Source organism: Parus major, chromosome 5 (genome assembly GCF_001522545.3).
Source record: "Parus major isolate Abel chromosome 5, Parus_major1.1, whole genome shotgun sequence".
NCBI lineage: Eukaryota > Metazoa > Chordata > Aves > Passeriformes > Paridae > Parus > Parus major.
The window spans coordinates 43,452,990-43,469,949 of NC_031774.1; the positions used below are offsets into that span (position 1 = coordinate 43,452,990).

At 43.2% G+C, this 16,960-nt stretch overlaps 1 protein-coding gene across 5 annotated transcripts in view; it reads left to right on the top strand.

Annotated features, from left to right (window-relative positions):
* The first annotated feature begins 6,663 nt into the window (after positions 1 to 6,663).
* FLRT2 (fibronectin leucine rich transmembrane protein 2) overlaps positions 6,664 to 16,960 on the top strand; it is a 65,519-nt gene continuing 55,222 nt past the window's right edge. The window contains exon 1 of one of the 5 annotated variants that reach the window (XM_015630666.2): positions 6,664 to 6,813. The gene's annotated coding sequence lies outside the window, so the exon portion shown is untranslated. Of the gene's footprint in view, positions 6,814 to 9,156; positions 9,747 to 9,883; positions 9,984 to 12,271; positions 12,370 to 16,960 lie in introns of those variants that run through there. The other 4 variants (XM_015630669.3, XM_015630671.3, XM_015630668.2 and 1 more) reach the window with 4 other exon arrangements.

Below are 16,960 nucleotides of genomic sequence, written 5' to 3' on the forward strand. Positions count from 1 at the left end.
AAAAAAAAAGAGGAAGCTGAAAATTGACCCTAGTCAGTGCTAGCACATATTTTGCTGTCATCTGAAGAGGTTCAAGAATACATCTCAGTAATAAGTGCTGTAAAAAAGTACCTGCAGGAGCACAGCAAAAAGTGCTGATCAATAATTGCCTAAACCTCCTCAGTTTAGATGACTGCAAATGTCTGCATGTCTCAAGCAATAGCCTTACTCTAGAAATTATCTCCAACATATTATCATCAATTATAAGAGAAAGAATGAGACAATTGTTCAAAATAACAGTGTATCTCCTCTCTGAGACTGCCCAATCTCATGCACAACGATTAAAAGACTAAGAATAGAGAAGCACTCATAGGATCTGAAAAGAACTTAAAACTTTCTTACATGTAGATTAAATATTCTATCTTTCAAATATGTAACGCAATGGACTATCCAGTAGAGATTGGTAAAACTAAATATTGTCAAAGGAAAGAGCTTGAGCTTGTTTGTGAGTTTATGAAATGGCCCTTCAGAGAACTGATATTATGTATTCATTATGTATTACATGTTTTTAAGTCAAGTATGGTGGCTACTGTCATAAATCCAGAGTCCTGGGGATAGCCATGGGAGAGATCAGATCCAACCTTCCCTGGGAATTCCCTTCCTCACTCCTTCTCTTCAACTCTGCCCTGGTGCAGGGACTTTGTGTCACCTTGGGGGTGACCAGATGAAGTCATCTCTGGAGGTGTGCAGGTCTCCAGTCCTCTCTTCTGGATGGACATTGGACAGGCATGATAGCCTTCTTTCTAGTCTTGTCTCCAGTCCTCTGTGAGCCCAGAGCCTGAATCTCTATCCTGGCCTGACTATGAATATTAATGAACCCTCTACCAAGCCCCCGTTTTTGTCCACCCTGTCTCCCTTCGGCAAGATTGGCTGAGGGCACTTCCTTTTTCTGGGATCACCCTCCGTTTCCAGGTCATCCTCCCTTTTCTTTGCTGTTCCCTACACCAAGCCCAGCAATAAGCTAAAAATGATGAGAGTGCTAAGAGTGGCCATAACAGTGTTCAATAGCCCACAATAACCTTTGAGACCAGAGAAATCCAAAGACAATGGCAATAGAAGTATATGGTTAACCTATTTTATTCAATAGTGGTTAAGACAAGTTGTGTTTGACAAATGCAAGAAACAAATGCCAAAGATGATCCTATAGTGAAAGCCCAGCTTCTCTGAGCTTGCAGAAATCTGTTTCTCTGATGAACAAATGCTGACGAATATGCATATGCTTCAAAATTAAAGAGTGAGCCAAAACCTGAAAACTCTTCTCTCTCTAACTCATCATTTGGACTTACTAAAGTTCACCAGTAAACGATTACACACTCAAGCTGCTTCATTTTCTCCAGGGAGGATTTCACTGTCTTCTCTAACCCTACCAAAAAGAATAGCTTAACTTAGCATTCTTTTTGCCTGAGGCACAGAAAGCAGGATCATTTTATGATGCAAGAAAAAAAAGTTCAGTTTATCCTGGGGGTATATTCCTGGCTCTTCTTCATAACTACTCCACCTAGGAGTAGTGTGGTATGTTTAACTAAATAATCTTATGGTAGATTTCAAGTGCAATTTGTCACCACCAAGTAAGCAGAATTAACTGAATAAAAAACTCGTTGTGAACTGAGGAAGGGTCTGTTTGAATTATAGGCAAAGAAGAAGCAGACCTCAATGACTTAGTTATACATTCTGCAAGACAATTAAATATATATGCATACATATGATCCAGGAAAAGAATTTCCCAGTGCTGTTATCTTTGCATATTGCTGGGGTTTTATATAAAACGGTCGGTACTGTCTCAGTGGTTGAATGCATATAGTATATATAAAAGGCAAAATTGGCCTTTCCTCAGGGGTTGTTCAAGGTCTTGAGAATTGAAGACTGCTGGATGGAAAACACAATTCCACAAGAGGAATAGAATTGCCTAACAATGACTCCTAGCTGAATTAAGTCCACCCTAAAATTGCAATCCTGGTGCAATTCTGCCAGTGGGTTTTCTCACCAGAAGCATCCCATCAGTGAAGCAAATTTAGACTTTCCCAGTTCTGCTATACTATAGGAATGAAATAAAAAACTCTACTGGCACTAGGCACCATATTCTTCATAGCATCACTTAGTAAGCAGCCTCATAACTTTTAGCACTGCATTTCTTCTTCACTGCAACATGTGTCCCTCATAAATGCACATCTCTTCTCTTTCTGTCAGCAGGCCATGGTTACCTGGATGGGTACCTTCACTGGTTCAGCAGATCTAATCACAGACCCTCCTGACAACATTCCCCTTAAGTCTAAAAGAGATTATTGAAGTGACATAAAATCTCTTTTACTAAATCCTAAGGAAAATTTTAGGTCTGAACAAAATCTGGTGCCCCATGTTTTTAAAGAGTTTAAGTTGTTGACTGCTGTGACAACCTTCCTATCCCCCTCAGTCCACAAATCTGTGACGTGGGTGCTTTGCACTGCTAAAGAGCAAGACAAATGGTTTCTCAAGATATTTTCACTGCCTCAAAATCCTCTTGAAGACCTGAAAGCTTACTGCCAATTTATCAGGATGCAAAACAGATACCATCTGCCTAATCTTTTTATTTTTTTCCTTTCAGGTAATCGGTCTGTACCATGGTGACATGTTTTTCTGCCCTCTAGTAATAGCCCCTGGAAAGGGGACCTCTTGGTGCACCAACATCCCAAGATTACTGCTCATTTATTTCTCAGTTTGGAGGTGTAATCATGTAGCCTCTACTTCTTGACCCTTCTGGTCAGGGTAACATCTTTATAGGTTTTTTCTTTAGGTAATTGAAAGAAATTTTCCTTTTCACCTATCCTTTCTACAGTATGTTCTAAAATAAATAAACAGAAAAGAATAGAAGGCTTTACCAAATGATGTTACCACTTTATCAGAATCTAGGACAAAAAACAGTAGAATATAGAAAATTCAATGTAAAATTTGCATTTTCCATTGTATCCTATTACACATAAGTATCTGATACTGGAATTGAAAGAGAGTTAAAAGTTGTCAGATAGAGCTTGAAATATTTTGAAATACTGTAGATCAAAGTTTGCTAACCTTCTACAAAATGAGGCATGGAAATCAAGCAAATATAAGGCTAAAGCTATGCCATGAACCTTAGGGTCTATATTATAAGTTGTAGCACTTTTTTTATGTAGTCTCTTTAAATAATATTGAGAGATTTTGATCAGGCTAATCTTTTAAAAATAATGGTCTCCTGTCCAGCTTTTATATATTCTCATAATTCTAATGTTCATTCATGTTTATTGGGCTGAAAGAAAACTGTCTCCTCTTTGATCATTTAGAGGCACTCTGTCATAATTGTAACTATCTCCTAGAAAATGCAAAAAGTTACAGAAATGGGCTTGACAAAGACAAAAGTGAAGGAATGATTTGAGCTTGCCAAACCTGTGGATAAGAAAGTACAAATAAATCTGATTTTTTAATCAGTAGGAAATTAGAATGAGTGAGCTCTTGAGCTCCCATGGGAGACTGGGTAGATAGCCTTGTGATCAGAAAGGGATGTTTTCTCTACAGTAGATTGATAGTCTGCCTTCTAGGCTTCTCCACTTAGAATAAAAGAAGAGCACCAAATGCAGAAGGGGGAAACTTAATGAATTCTGTGTGACTTTCACTGAGGTGTTTTTTATATAGTAAAGCAAGAGTTTGTCTGATAGAAGTGTGTGGATTATTTTTTCTAGAATCATAAAGATGAAATGACAGAACCAGAGATGGAAGATATTCCTTTATTTTAAAAGCTGGCTATGACAATGAAAAGGATCTTAATGATTACGCTTAGAAAATGTGAAAGGAAAAAACTCATGTTGGCTATTTGTATGTTATTCAGAAGGTTTTACTTATGCCTTCCATTCACCATGGTAGGTAGGTAGGTAGGTAGGTCAATCATAAATTATTTTTTCATATATGTGTTGATTGCAGTTTTTCTCATTATTCTATTCTCCTTTGCATTATCTATTCACTAAAAAAAAACAAATAAAACCACAAAGAAACAATGCATAACAATGTTTAATGACTGCTGGATTCTTATGTCATGATTTTAGCCACTTTAATTATCTTAATTTTATCAAATTCAACCAAGTGTTGGTTGGATTGATCTACATTTGTGCAACTGTCATCAGCATGAAAACTATGGTAAGAAACATCAATATTCTACAAATGTGTCTACCTGGTTCCTTCCTTTCTTCCTTCCCATCCTCCTCTCCTCCCCCTCCCTTTCTGCCCCTTTCCTTCTCCTTCTATCCCTTTCCTTTTTCTCTTTCCTCCCCCATCCCCTTTTCTTTCCCTTTCCTTCCTCAAAACCTTTTTTAATAAGATGATTTTCCAAAATTTGATGAAGAATATACTTAGTGATTTTTTCCCTTTCTGTCAGCTGCATGAATTTAAGGCCTGAAGTAAAATTTTACATTACTGACAAAAATTGAAATTATTCACTATGATTTAGACCAACTTCCCAGTTACAAAATTATTTTCATTTCCTTTTACCCTCTTTCTTGCAAGCTGCAGAAATCAATCTAACAATATAGCCCTAAGAAAAAAAATATTAAAAAGGCACTTTCATTTTTATAACATTTCTTAGTGTTATCCCATCTTACATTTTCTATAAGATAAGTGAGGTTGTATTATGGATCAGTGGACCATCACTCCAGGCTAGCCATCTTGTATGATCAGAGATAATTTAAAGAGAATATATTTCTATATTCTCCTTTCAGTTTACAGCTCTTCAGCCATGCAAAGCGGTTAGCTAGCAAATAAATAAATAAATAAATCCATCCCTGACACATTTATAGGCTGGTAACGGTGAGGGGGAAAATTGTTTAAAGTCCAAGTAATCAGACTATTACCGAGATTACGTGGGGAGCGGGGAAGAGGGGGAAGGGGTGTGCAGCACTTTAAGCGGAGCGTGTTGGAAGGAGCGAAGGGGGGACGTGTCCATCCTAGCGCTGTGCTCTGCTGCCACCTTGGCCGCGCCGCGGGACGTGCAGGCGGCCCCGCTCCGCGCCCGCGGAGCTCCGCTGCGCACCTGCGGCAGCGCTTCTCCTCCTGCCCGCGGAACCGGCCGCGCCTGCTCTCGGGCCCCGTCACCGCACCGGCTGCACAAGGATACATGCCATGTCCAAAGGGTCAGGTTTGGGGGAGTTTCGTGGAGGGGAAGGGTTGAGTGTGACCGGGGGTTCTTCATTTGAAGAATTTTATTTGCCTGCTGTGCTTAAAATCGGAACTTAGAAATGTGGGTGGGAGGAGAATATTTTTTTTCCCTGTCCTTTTGCTTACTGTAGGATTCTTCTCCTCCCTTGTCCAGCCTTATCTTACACATTTAATGGAGAAAGCACTGAAATTTCCATTCATACACATCTACCTGCTTCTCCAGCCTTCCTACAGCATGACCACAGGGGCTCTGGAAGGACCTCCCGGAGCTGCAGCCAGAGGTCGTGTCCCCACTTTACTTTTATTATTATTATTATTTTTAATTTTTTTAGGGCGGTTGGGGCAGAGAAGGGTGACAAACACATCATAATGCACTGAAAATATATAAAAATGAATACTAGGCAATCAATAGAGATTGTTAATCTTATTTCCCTGTTGTCTTCACATCGGGCTCTGGGCTGGGGGATACACACTCTGGAACGCTTTCAAGCACTTTATTTCATTTTTGAATTGCACATGGGGTTTTTTTTTCAGTTTTAAGGTTTCTTGTGCTTAGGAAGAAACATGTTCTGACAGGCTGAAGTTTGGTGGTGGTAAATATTTCCTTTGAGTACAAAGTGCATATGTGAAAAAGGCTATTTTTTCCTTTCTTTCTTTCCTGAAAATATGTTTCTTTCTCACTTGCTCCTTTCTCTGTTGTAGTTAATAACCTGTAAAAGAGCTGAATCTCGAGTTCTGAGTGAAATGGCACTTTTGGAATTGTGCTTTTAACCACACCTGGCTGGGGAAAGTGCAGAAGCTCTGTATATGTGCGTATGAGAGGAATTCGTGCCATGCAGATGAGTTTGCTGACTCGGTGACAGAGAGGGACCACAGGTGAGTCCCCAGCGATCTGCTTTGCCAAGAGGATTTTTCCAGCCCCTAATCACAGAAAAGCCCTCCATCTGCTCCCTGGAGTTGGCGGTTCTCATCTGTTTCAAGTGAAAATAACCAAGAATAGAAAACGGCACGTAATAAACCATCTCCAGCCAAGTAGCCGTCTTGTCCCGCGTTCCCCTCAAAACAGCATTCCCCTCTGCTGGGATCTCGGTCCCCGGGAGAGAGAAAGAGCTGCAAAGGGTTAAACCACTGACTTGCTTGCTAGGCAAAGTTTGAGGAAGAATATGTCTGAGGCTGGATACGCTGCAGCCCCGCGTTTGAAATCTGTCACCCTCACTTAGCAGCGCTGCATCTCTGGTTGTCACCGGTGAATAATGATGGCACGGCGATAAGATCGCTCGGCGGCGGTGCGCCGGGGCCGCCCGGGGGAACAGAAGACAGGAAATTGCGAGGCGTTTAGCCGCTCCAACGGGGTGTGCTTCAGTGTCATCGGTGGGTGTCAGGGTCAAATGACCGGCTGGAGAGCAGTTTGGGAAGATAATTTCTTTCCTCCTTTCCTTGAGAGCAAGCTTGGGTGTTGGTGACCACTGGCAGCTATGGAAAACAGAGACCTCGGTGGTGATCCCTAAAACAGTACCATGCTGGAGCCCAGCTGTTCTGCCACTTTCTCCCCTTTCAACCTGCCGGACCCGGTGGGCTTTGGGTGACCTACAGAGAAGGAACCCCTTTCCGCAGGAGCAGGTAACGCCTGATTAAGTCACTTTCTGAATTGACACGATCTTTATTTGACCAAAACGTGTCCTGAGTACCATTCACTGATTTGAAGTATAGTCTGGTTGAGGGTCCAGGGACAGAAACAGGGATAATTCCGCCTAATCCCTCTGAGACTGCGGAGCAAGGCAGCTGCCTGCAGCCTTGCAGAAGTTTTTAACATTCCCACTTTCCTCCCTGATTAGGGGCACAGAGGGCAAAAATACCTGCGATCGACAATGGCCAGCTCTGCCTTCTGTGCTGACGCCAGGCTGCTAATATCGGGGACGTGGAAAACACAGGGACAGCTGGAGTAAACATGAGAAAGAGAGGGTCTTTTTCGCCAGCTAAAAAATGCACTAGTTGTCCATCAGCTTCATGAGGCATATATAAATCGTGCTCAAATAAGAGCTCTGAAAAGTATGCAGAGGCAAAGAAGTAAATAAGGAAAGAAAGATCTTAAAAAGTCAAAAAATACCTAGAACATTAGCCTTTGTACTCTAAGGGGCTCCTGATCCTTTCATCCCTCGGGACCAGCTGGAAGCTGCGAGCAGACTCGACTACAGAGCAGCCCCTGCTCCGAGGCGGGGATGCAGGCTCTGGCCGCGGGACTGACCGGTGTCACACCCTCTTCTTCCCGGCCGGCTGGGACCCGCGGAGGGCCCCGGGCTGCCTCCCCTCCATCCTGGGGCGAGAAGCAGGGAGGAAAGCGGGTTCTCGTCTTTAACTCCCTTCCTCTTGCTGAGTCCCCCGAGAAACGCTGGCTACCTGCGCTCCCCTGTCCGTGCTCGCTCCCCACCCCCATCACTTCTCGTAGGTGAGGGCACAAGTCCTCCTCCTCCCCCGAGCGAGCAGGCGGCGAGGCTCCGGGCTGTCCACCCGGACTCTCCGGAGCCCCCTCGGAGGCCAGCGGGTGGAGGGCAGGGCGAGTGCGGGGGCAGGAGCTGCGCCGAGCACACGGCGGCTGGGCTGACCCTCGCCGGGGCTCCTCGCTACGGCTTTATTGAGCCTTTGAAGTCGGGAGTGGTTTTAGCCCCCCCAAGCGAAGGGCGAAGGAGGCGCGGAGCTAATAGCGAGTAATTCAGCTTTTGAGGTACGGCCGAGCAAATAGAAGGCGCTGAGCAACCAGGGGTGAGGGGCAAGCCAACTCCGAGGCATTTCGGTTCCTTTTTCTGTTTCCTCGACACATGGCATTGATCAGCTCCCTCTCCTCCGTCCCTCCTCAGCCCGTTTCTTAAAGTAACTCGCAGCAAAAGCTGCGCTGTGCGTTTTCATTACTAATGTAGGAGTTTGAGGCAAATTCTCTTGGCACACCCCACATCCGACCGTGACGGCTGTATCGTATCGCTCAAGTGCTTCTCGGTATTAAATAGCTTTGTCTTTGAGTGGACTTGCCAGGACGAGGCAGAAGGCTGCTAGGGAGCTGGACGGCGGGGGAAGGGTTACTCCGAAACAAGCGCAGACAGCCCGGCATGCACACACACACACACACACACACACACACACACACACANCACACACACACACACACACACACACACACACACACACAGACAGACATACACACACTCTCATATGCAGAGTGTACAGGAGAAATAGGAGGGTGGGGGGTGGAGTGGGTGTTGTTACCGCTTTAGGGCAAAAGGCGGTTTCTCCAGAGGTTTTTAAGTCTTTATGACTGATGATGAAAACCAGACAGAATACTGGAGGAGGTCCGTCTCTTCCCTGAGGGTTGGAGATTCTTTTATTCTGTGTTATATTTGTTAAATACTGGTACTACGTATCTAAAAGTTCGCAAGGGAGGAAGGAGAGCAAAAGAAGGGGGTGGGGGAGGCGGGCTTGGCGGCGGCTGCACATGAAATATCGCCATGTTGGTGGAGAGCACGGCTGTAATAATTGCTAGCGCGTGCATCTCCCAGAACCGCCGCTCGGGGAGTTTTTCAGCTCACTTCCCGGCCTCCCTTCCGATCCGCTCCGATCCGCTCGGAGCGCCCCCGGAGCAGCGGTGCCGGGGCAGTCCCGCCGCGAAGGACGGCGGTACCCGCACCTTCCTCTCCCGCAGCGCCGGCCCGGCGGGCTCAGAGGGAGCCAGGGCGGGGACCGGGCTCTGCGCAGCCCGTGCATCCCCCCGGCATCGCCGCCCGCTTGCTTCCCATCGCTGAAAAAGGGGGAGAGGGCGAGTCCCAGCCGATAGAGCTCGCTAAATTGTCCTCAGCAACCTAGGGGTTAAAAGCAGCCGGGGGAGACGGGGGGGACGGGGAGGGAAATAAGGAAAGAAGAAAAAGAGAAAATCTAGCCTGACTTTGCCTCTTGGAAAGCTTTAGGTTGCAGCCCTGCCTTCCAAGCATTCTTTAAACTAGAAATGTGGGAGGGACTCCAGGAGAGAGAGATGGCTATCAACTGAATTCATTACTGTAAACATCTCCCTGGGGTGTCAGGCAGGGAGGAAAAAAAGGCACGACTTACATTAGCAGGGAATAGTGAGATGTGAGGCATCATTACTGCTAAGATCAGCCTGCAATCCCGGCTGGAGGCAGGCGCAGGACTTGGAGAGAGCCAGACACACACACACACACACACACACTCACACGTATACTCACATACATGTGTCCGATGCCTTCTCCGACTTACGAGGGTCCTGGGTCGCTGTGCCTGCTCCTCATGTGATCCTTTCATCATTTCCAGAGGACAGAAAAAGACAAAAAAAAAAAAAAAAAAAGACAAACAACCAAAAAGGAAAAAAAAACAACCCAGAAAGAAAGAAACCCCAAGACCAAGCGTAGCCGCGGTCCTCTCTCGTTTATATTTTTTACCGGAGAAGGAGGAACGGCGGGGGAAAGAGAGAGCGAAGCGAGGAGAGAAAGTGCGTTGGGAATGCCAGAGCCGTGGGCTGCGCGCCGGAGGAGGAGGTGGCGGAGCAGGGGGTAGGACGATGCCGCCGCCTCGTAAGGGCGGAGGAAGGCGCGGGAGGCGCGGGGGTCGCTCGGAGCGGCGGCGGCCGGCGGGGAACGGGCCCGCGGGGCCGGCCGGGAGCGGCGCCGGGCGGAGGGCGGCGGCGGCCACCACCGAGGAGCGGCGGCGGCAAAGTTTTGGTGTGGGGGGCCAGAGGCGCGGAGGGGGATTACGATCGGTGCCGGCGAGGGATTCTCAGACACCGCCAGGTACAGTTGGGATTTCATTTCTCACTCTTTTCCTTTCTGGTAATTCTAGCCCCGGGCGGTTTAAAGCCGCGGTGCCCTTTGCCTTCTCCCAGATGGCAAAGTTGAGGAGCCGGGCTCAGGCTGTGTCAGAAACACCGCCTTCGCCACGTTAGAGCCCCGTGTCGGCGGCGCCGGGCTCGCAGCAGTGGGGATTTATGAATGGCCGGCGGCAAGTGCTAGAGGGTGGCCGGGCTGCCGTGCGTGGTGAGGCTCCGGAGCGGGACTCGGGGCTGGCAGCCGCAGGCAGCTCCCGGGTCCCCGGTGGCGTTTCACTGCGAGCCGGGAGGGTGCCGAGCCTGGCCCCCACCCCGTGGGGAGGGGAGAGCCCAGGACTACCCCTGCGGCAGGGGCACGGGCAGAGAGCCCGTGGGAGCAGCACCGGCGGCTCTGCTTGGGAGGTGGCTCGGGGAAACGGGACCTTTAGAGGTGAGCCTTGCTCGGAAGAGGGAGTCGGCTTAGTTCGGCTCTGGCGAGTGCTAAGGAATCTACGGGGAGAGCCGGGAGCTGCGCCCGGCAGGAGGATCCATCCGATCCCCATCAGCAGCTCCGGAGCGGGGCTGGCGGTGAGTGGGTGGGGGCGAGGTTAAGAGAATCCGATCAAGACTTAGGAACACAAAGGAGCCGCTCAGAGACCTGACGAGGATCTGACAAAATAAGAATAAATACTTGGAGGGGGGTGGGGGGGGGGGGGGGGCTGGGTGCTTGGGGATGGTGTGTGAACAAAAAATAGCAGATCGCGAAAGGAAGTCAAGCAGCTGAAAAGACTGCTCTTGAATATATTAAACCCCATAAAAAAGATAAATAAACAATCAGCAAAGTTAAGAGAGTAAGATTCTCCACCTTCTTTTCAGAGTGGGAAGCAGTCAACAGGAGCTTTTAATTAATTTTAATGGAGGAAATCTGTTTTAAGGCTTACAATAAGCTAATAAATCCAAAGCACAAATCCGTGTAAATTCCTGCACTGTGTGTGGAAGGTACTGATTATACTTCTTCAGATACTGCTTTTTGCAATGCAGCGTTCAGCCAAATAGAAGGGGAGAGGTTCCTTAGATGAGGAGCAGGAAACCATACTAAAAGCAAGTCAGACCTCTCCCTCTCTACCTCCCTCTCCCTCTCTGATTCATTCCCTCCTCCCCCCTCCCCCGAAAGTCAGGGTGTGTGTTAAAGAGAGGTTTATTTACTGTAACTAACTTTACAGTGCTTGCAGTGAAATTAAGCCAGTTTAGAGGTTGAGATTGATCAGTGCTTGGGTTTAATGAACCAAACTAACCATGCAAAACCCCCCACAAATTTCCATGGACTTAATTCCTTGCTTCATTCATTGACATGGTCTTTATCCAAAGAAAGACCTTTATATATTTGTAGTTTAAGACAAAGCTAATGAATTGATTTTCAATATATGTATTTTTGGAAGGAGAAAAGTTCATCCTGGCATTTTTTTCCAAAACTCTTAAAAGGTACTGTACCTATATCTCTACCCACCCTTCTTTCCTTTTTTTGAAAGTGATGATATATGCAATGTTATCACTGAGACATAAACTTTGCATAATAAAAAAGATCTAAACATTGCATAATAAAAAAAGACATAACAGATGTGATTTCAAAGTCATTATTTCTACGTGACAAAAGTGATGTTAGAATTCTAGTGTTGGTCTTGTTTCTGAAAATTATGTGAGGAGAGATTTCAAGAAGCTGTTTCAATGGTTGTTCTGTGTCCTGATATGGTAGCGAGGCAGTTAAGAGAGTTCAGGCCTGGAGTACTGTAGGTAAAACAAGTCAGAGCACTGTGCAAATAGAGTGTCTATAAAACTACCTGTGACTAGAACAGTCATTTCCAAAGTCCAAGGCTTTAGCAAGAAGTGGTGCTGGAATGCACCCAGGTTTCTTAAGAGTCGCTCCTCACACACAAGTACACCCTATATTTTGTATAAGGTGATGTTATCTGTGTTTGGCTTGGGGAAGTCTGGATCTAATTTGAGCCACTGTTACAAGTCACATTTATATCCTGGCCTTCTGGAGAGTTTGATTTAGGATGTAGACATATCTCCTTTGCGCAACCCTACACCCTTCCAGTTGGAATCTGCATTACATAGGCTATGCTTTCCTTCAAGAATCGAGAATGTGCTTGCATTCAACTGCTTAAAATAGCAGTATCTAAAGTGTGGGATGTCATTAGGGCTGACTTCCCTACCCTTCCAGCAGCAGAGAAAGAGAGACATAGTTTAAACAAGTGAAGAAAACAAAAAGGAGTCAAAACAAGTACAACTGTGAGGCTTTTCCGGCACTGAACTGTCTATTTAAAGGACTAGAAAGAAGGCACACTTAAGATAATACTTTCTTCAGAAAGGTGAGAGCTTTTTTTCTTAATCATTTCTGTTACCTCTTTAATCTCAAAAAGAGTTCATTTTTGTCTAGGATACTTTCATGTAACTTTCAGGCTTTCACTAGGCAGATTCAAATCCAGTCCATTAGTGACCTCTATCTGTGAAAAGGGTGTAGTCAATGGTGTTTTTTCCCTTCACCACAGTGGATTGGAAACACAGGCTATAGATTGTTTTAGTCTTTTACACCTGCAAATCACCTAGTTTATTAGGTTATCTATCTTATATTCATTGCAAACAATTTGATTTTCTAGTGTTTTAAGCAGGAAAACAAAACTGAACTCCATTTCCAAACATGAAAGTGCTTTCAATGTTTCAGCTATTCCAGTGATAATATGATAAATATTTGCAAAAATTAGAAAAATAAGTAACCAGTGCTATTGAACCTCAGCAATAAAGGAATTGCATTTATATTTTTCTGATGTTATAATACTTACTCTAAAGCAGGCTAAACCTGTGTGCAGTTTTATTGCCCCTTAGTGCTTACATAATTGAAACTTGAGAGAAACACTCAGATCAGATATTCTATGAGTAGAGTTTATAGTAGCAGGGTGTTTAAAAAATGTAAAAAACCAAAATAAATAAAAAAAATCCGGTGCTGTCTATATTAAGAATACATGTCAGAGATCAAGGAAAAAAGGGTCTTTATAAAACAGATGGACTCTTTTAGGGGATTATTAAACCCAGCTTTCCAATACTAATTTGCCCCTTGTTTATATCCACAACTATATTCCATATTTTAGTTAGTGATTGTAAATGGCAGTTAAGGACTTGATCAGCAAAATCTTCGAGTAGATGAATACCACTGTTTGACATTTCTCAGATTGTAGTTGATTACCTCAGCGCTTGGTAATGTGATGTTTTTAGGTGTTTCCTTCCCTCCCCCTTGGGCAGTCTTTTTAGTAGTCTTTCTGCAAACCTTTTTATTTATTTCATCAAGAAACCAAAAGAGTTGGAACTTGCCCTAAGGTATAAAAATTGGTTTTTATTTTATTTTTTTTAAACATTTGTATTTTTTTTCTTACTAAAAAAGAAAGAATAAGAGTAGAAAAGAATAATATAGTATAATAAGTTGTTATTTTTTTTAAAGATGACTGTTTTAATATACACTGAAGATATGAGCTTCAGTTTCCCTACAGCTATGTGAAACCCATACCTTTCAAGTTACTGACTTCTTTTAAAGAAAAACAACCACAAAAAGATCATCATTAAAATGATGACATGTTTTATTCATTTATTTTAAACAAACCTAAACCTTAATCTGTCAATGATACTCAGGAAAGAAGTGTTTGAAATAAAAGCTCTACTCTGTTTAACAAATTATATTCTAATCACATCAAATAATATGCCCCGGGAATACTACAATTTAATCTGATATTTTCAGCCACGGGTGAAAGGTGTTGGGACCTTCTTATACCTTTCCTTTTTTATTAATTGATGATTTTCCCAGTTAACAGGTTGTTTGTTTGATTTTTTTCTGTCTTTGATTCCTTCTTTTGATGTGGCCCCTTGAACTGCATCAAAATTAAATACTAGCATGACTTAAAACAAATCCATCATGGTCTATTCAGCATTCCTGAAAACTTCATGATGCAGAGCAAGGTCTGTCAAGTTTCCCTTCTTAAAAGAAACAACTCTACCTAGAAACAGTCTTCTTTTATTTTACTTCAAGATATGACTATTTTATTTGCTTTGGATTTTTTTTGGTAAACCTTTTATAGCCAAGTTTAATGCAAGGATGTATTTAAAAAGGCATATGACACTGAAAATTGTTTATCATTCAAAGGTACTGTCTTTGAAACTGCTAAGTCCTTTCAGGAAAGAACCTAAATCTTTTGATATACAGGATCAGATCATTGCCAGATTTGGTTGTGAAAAGTGATGGCTTTACTTTGGCCTCAGGTGAGAGGTGACCTGCTTCCAACAGGCCCTGGGCAGTGCTTTGTAGGATCTGTCCCTTACTAAGCAGAATATTAGATGTCACAGATGATATTCTGGCCTGGCCTTCAAGTCAACAGGCAATTTTCATAACTCTTAAACACCAGCTAACTATTCACAATATAAGTTATCATTGTAATTCGATGCAACGGGTTTGGATTAAAGATTGCAGTCAAAACATTTTGAAGTAAAACAATCTGTAGATTACTGTGATGGTCTGCACTGTGTTTTTGGAAATCCTGGCCCAGGCAGAGACATACCTTGAGCCACAGAATTCAGTACTTATTTCCCTTTATCATCATTTAATTTTGAATATATCACAGTGAAAAGGTTTGGAGGAAGTGACAGAAGTTCTGCTCTTTGGACAAAGTTCTTTATAGTGTCCAAGTTGTCATTGGTAATCTAATCATCTTAAAAATTTCATATAGATATCAAGCTAGTTCCTTCTAGATGTCTAAATTAAACTAAAACAATTCCAAAAATTCTCTTCAGTCAAAATTTTCATGATTGTTTAAATGTCTGAGATCTTGTGGGAGCATTACAAGCAAAAGATTTTGAAATTCCATATCTGATTTATAAGGCATTCATTGTCATGTACATCTGTGTTCAGGAAGGCCTGGGCAGGCTGATGCTACACACTTCTCTTGTGGTAAATACTGTAAACTATATGGAAGTACTACATGACCTCTTGAGAGCAGAGATGGTGAGATCTCTGGATGAAAAGCCTCAACCGCACCTCCCAAAAACAGAAATCAGTGCACTGCAGTGTTACTCCCAGTTCTCACTGGCAGCCTTTGTCATTCCTTCAGAAAACCAATAGGTCAAATTAAACTAAAGAGCAGAGCTTTTTCTGGCAGTTCCTGCAGTGCTGCACTAGCAGCTCCTGCCTGGCCAAGCTGTTCCCCAGGAGTTAGCCAAGGGACACCATCTCTGGAAGGGTTGTCTGTGTGGGAAAGTCCTCCAGCAGCACGTCCTGGGAGTGCTGGGGGGCTGTCATGATGCTCAGGCACAGTCTTCCCTCTTCACAGGCTGCAGAGGACCAAAACATGGTCAAACTGCAGTCACAGGGTCATCAGCTGCAGACCTGTAGGTTCAGGGTACAAATATTTCTTTCTCTTAAGATTTCCTGAATGTTTTCCCTATAGAGGAAAAAGATGACCTTTACAATGTCATTGGAAGCTGACACCAAAAAACCATTTCAATCAATATCATACTCAAAGAACATGAGAATTAATATGCAGTTTTGAAAAGGAAATGTAGGTTACATATGTGTACATGCACATATATACAGTTTTTGTATGTGTTACATGTATAGGTGGCTGTGACTTTCTCATCATCTCCCTCAGAACTTCCAAAGTGTATATAATTAAAATTACTTCAAAATAAATTTTGTTGGTGAGCTTCAAATCAAACTAAACAACAAGAAAAAAGGTGTACTTTTTCTCCAGTGTGTTGGAAATTTCTATACAGGGTAAAAAAGCTGAGGTGCTCCCAAGAGGTGTTGCTCCTGAGGTCAATGGAAAGAGTCTGTAGCAAACTCATCTGTGCTTATGAAATACAGCTTCACAGCTGAAGAACTGCATTTAAAATTATTGTACTTGATTCCAGACTCAATCCTTCTCTCTTTCACTGGCAAGTTAATTTCACAGACACTCTTCTCATTATTAGGTATTACTCATGTGAGTAATGATTTAAATACTCAAAGTGATGTCATTTAGCTGTAATTGAAGATGATACAACCCCAACAGCATGTCTCTGGTTATCCTAATGTATATATGCTTTTAATAGCAGCTTCTTCACACATGTACAGGAAAACAAGCTATGTAGGTAAAAGTAATTTAATTTACTAGAATTGTGTCTTTACTAGGATTGTAGCAGTGTATGTGTTTGTCACAGGCACAAAGTTTTTACTTCTGTAAAAACTATCTGTAGACAAGACATCGTGTGTGCATATCATTTAATGAGTTCTGATTTCAGTAAGTGAAGAAGTTTCAGTGAGCCTGTTTCATGCCTTAAATACTAACTGAAACCATGTCAGGTGTCTCTAAATGAAGGAGTATTTGTTAGCAGTGCCTTATAATTTCATTTGTGATCTAGGAAGTTTTTCCTAGGTGGTGCTTCTTGTGTCATTGAGAGATTTGCATCCAACTAAATGTACCCTATTTAACAGTCTTGTCCGTCTGGTTTTGCAGGCCATCTCACTGGATCATCTAGGTTTAGCCTTATTCTTATCTTTAACCACTTAGCTTTGGAGTTAGTCACAAATGCTCCAAGACTACACATTATTTCTTAAGCTATATCAGTTTATAACTTGCTCTTAAGTTTCATCATTTGTTATGTAAAATAAAAAAACAAACAAAAAAAACCCAACCAAACAAAAAAACCCAAAACCAATAAAAGCTGAAACATTCTGATACCTGAATTGATGTTATCTTAGATCTGGTGATTGTAGGACTCCAATTAAATATATTACTGTTCTATATTCATGTTGCATAATCTTGTACAGTTCCATTACTGCAAGCCCCCACCTTATTCATTGGAGAAGAGAAAGTGGAGACAGAAAAGACAGGAAAGACTAACCAACAGCTCACACTTTTCTCTCTAATATGCTCATAGCAT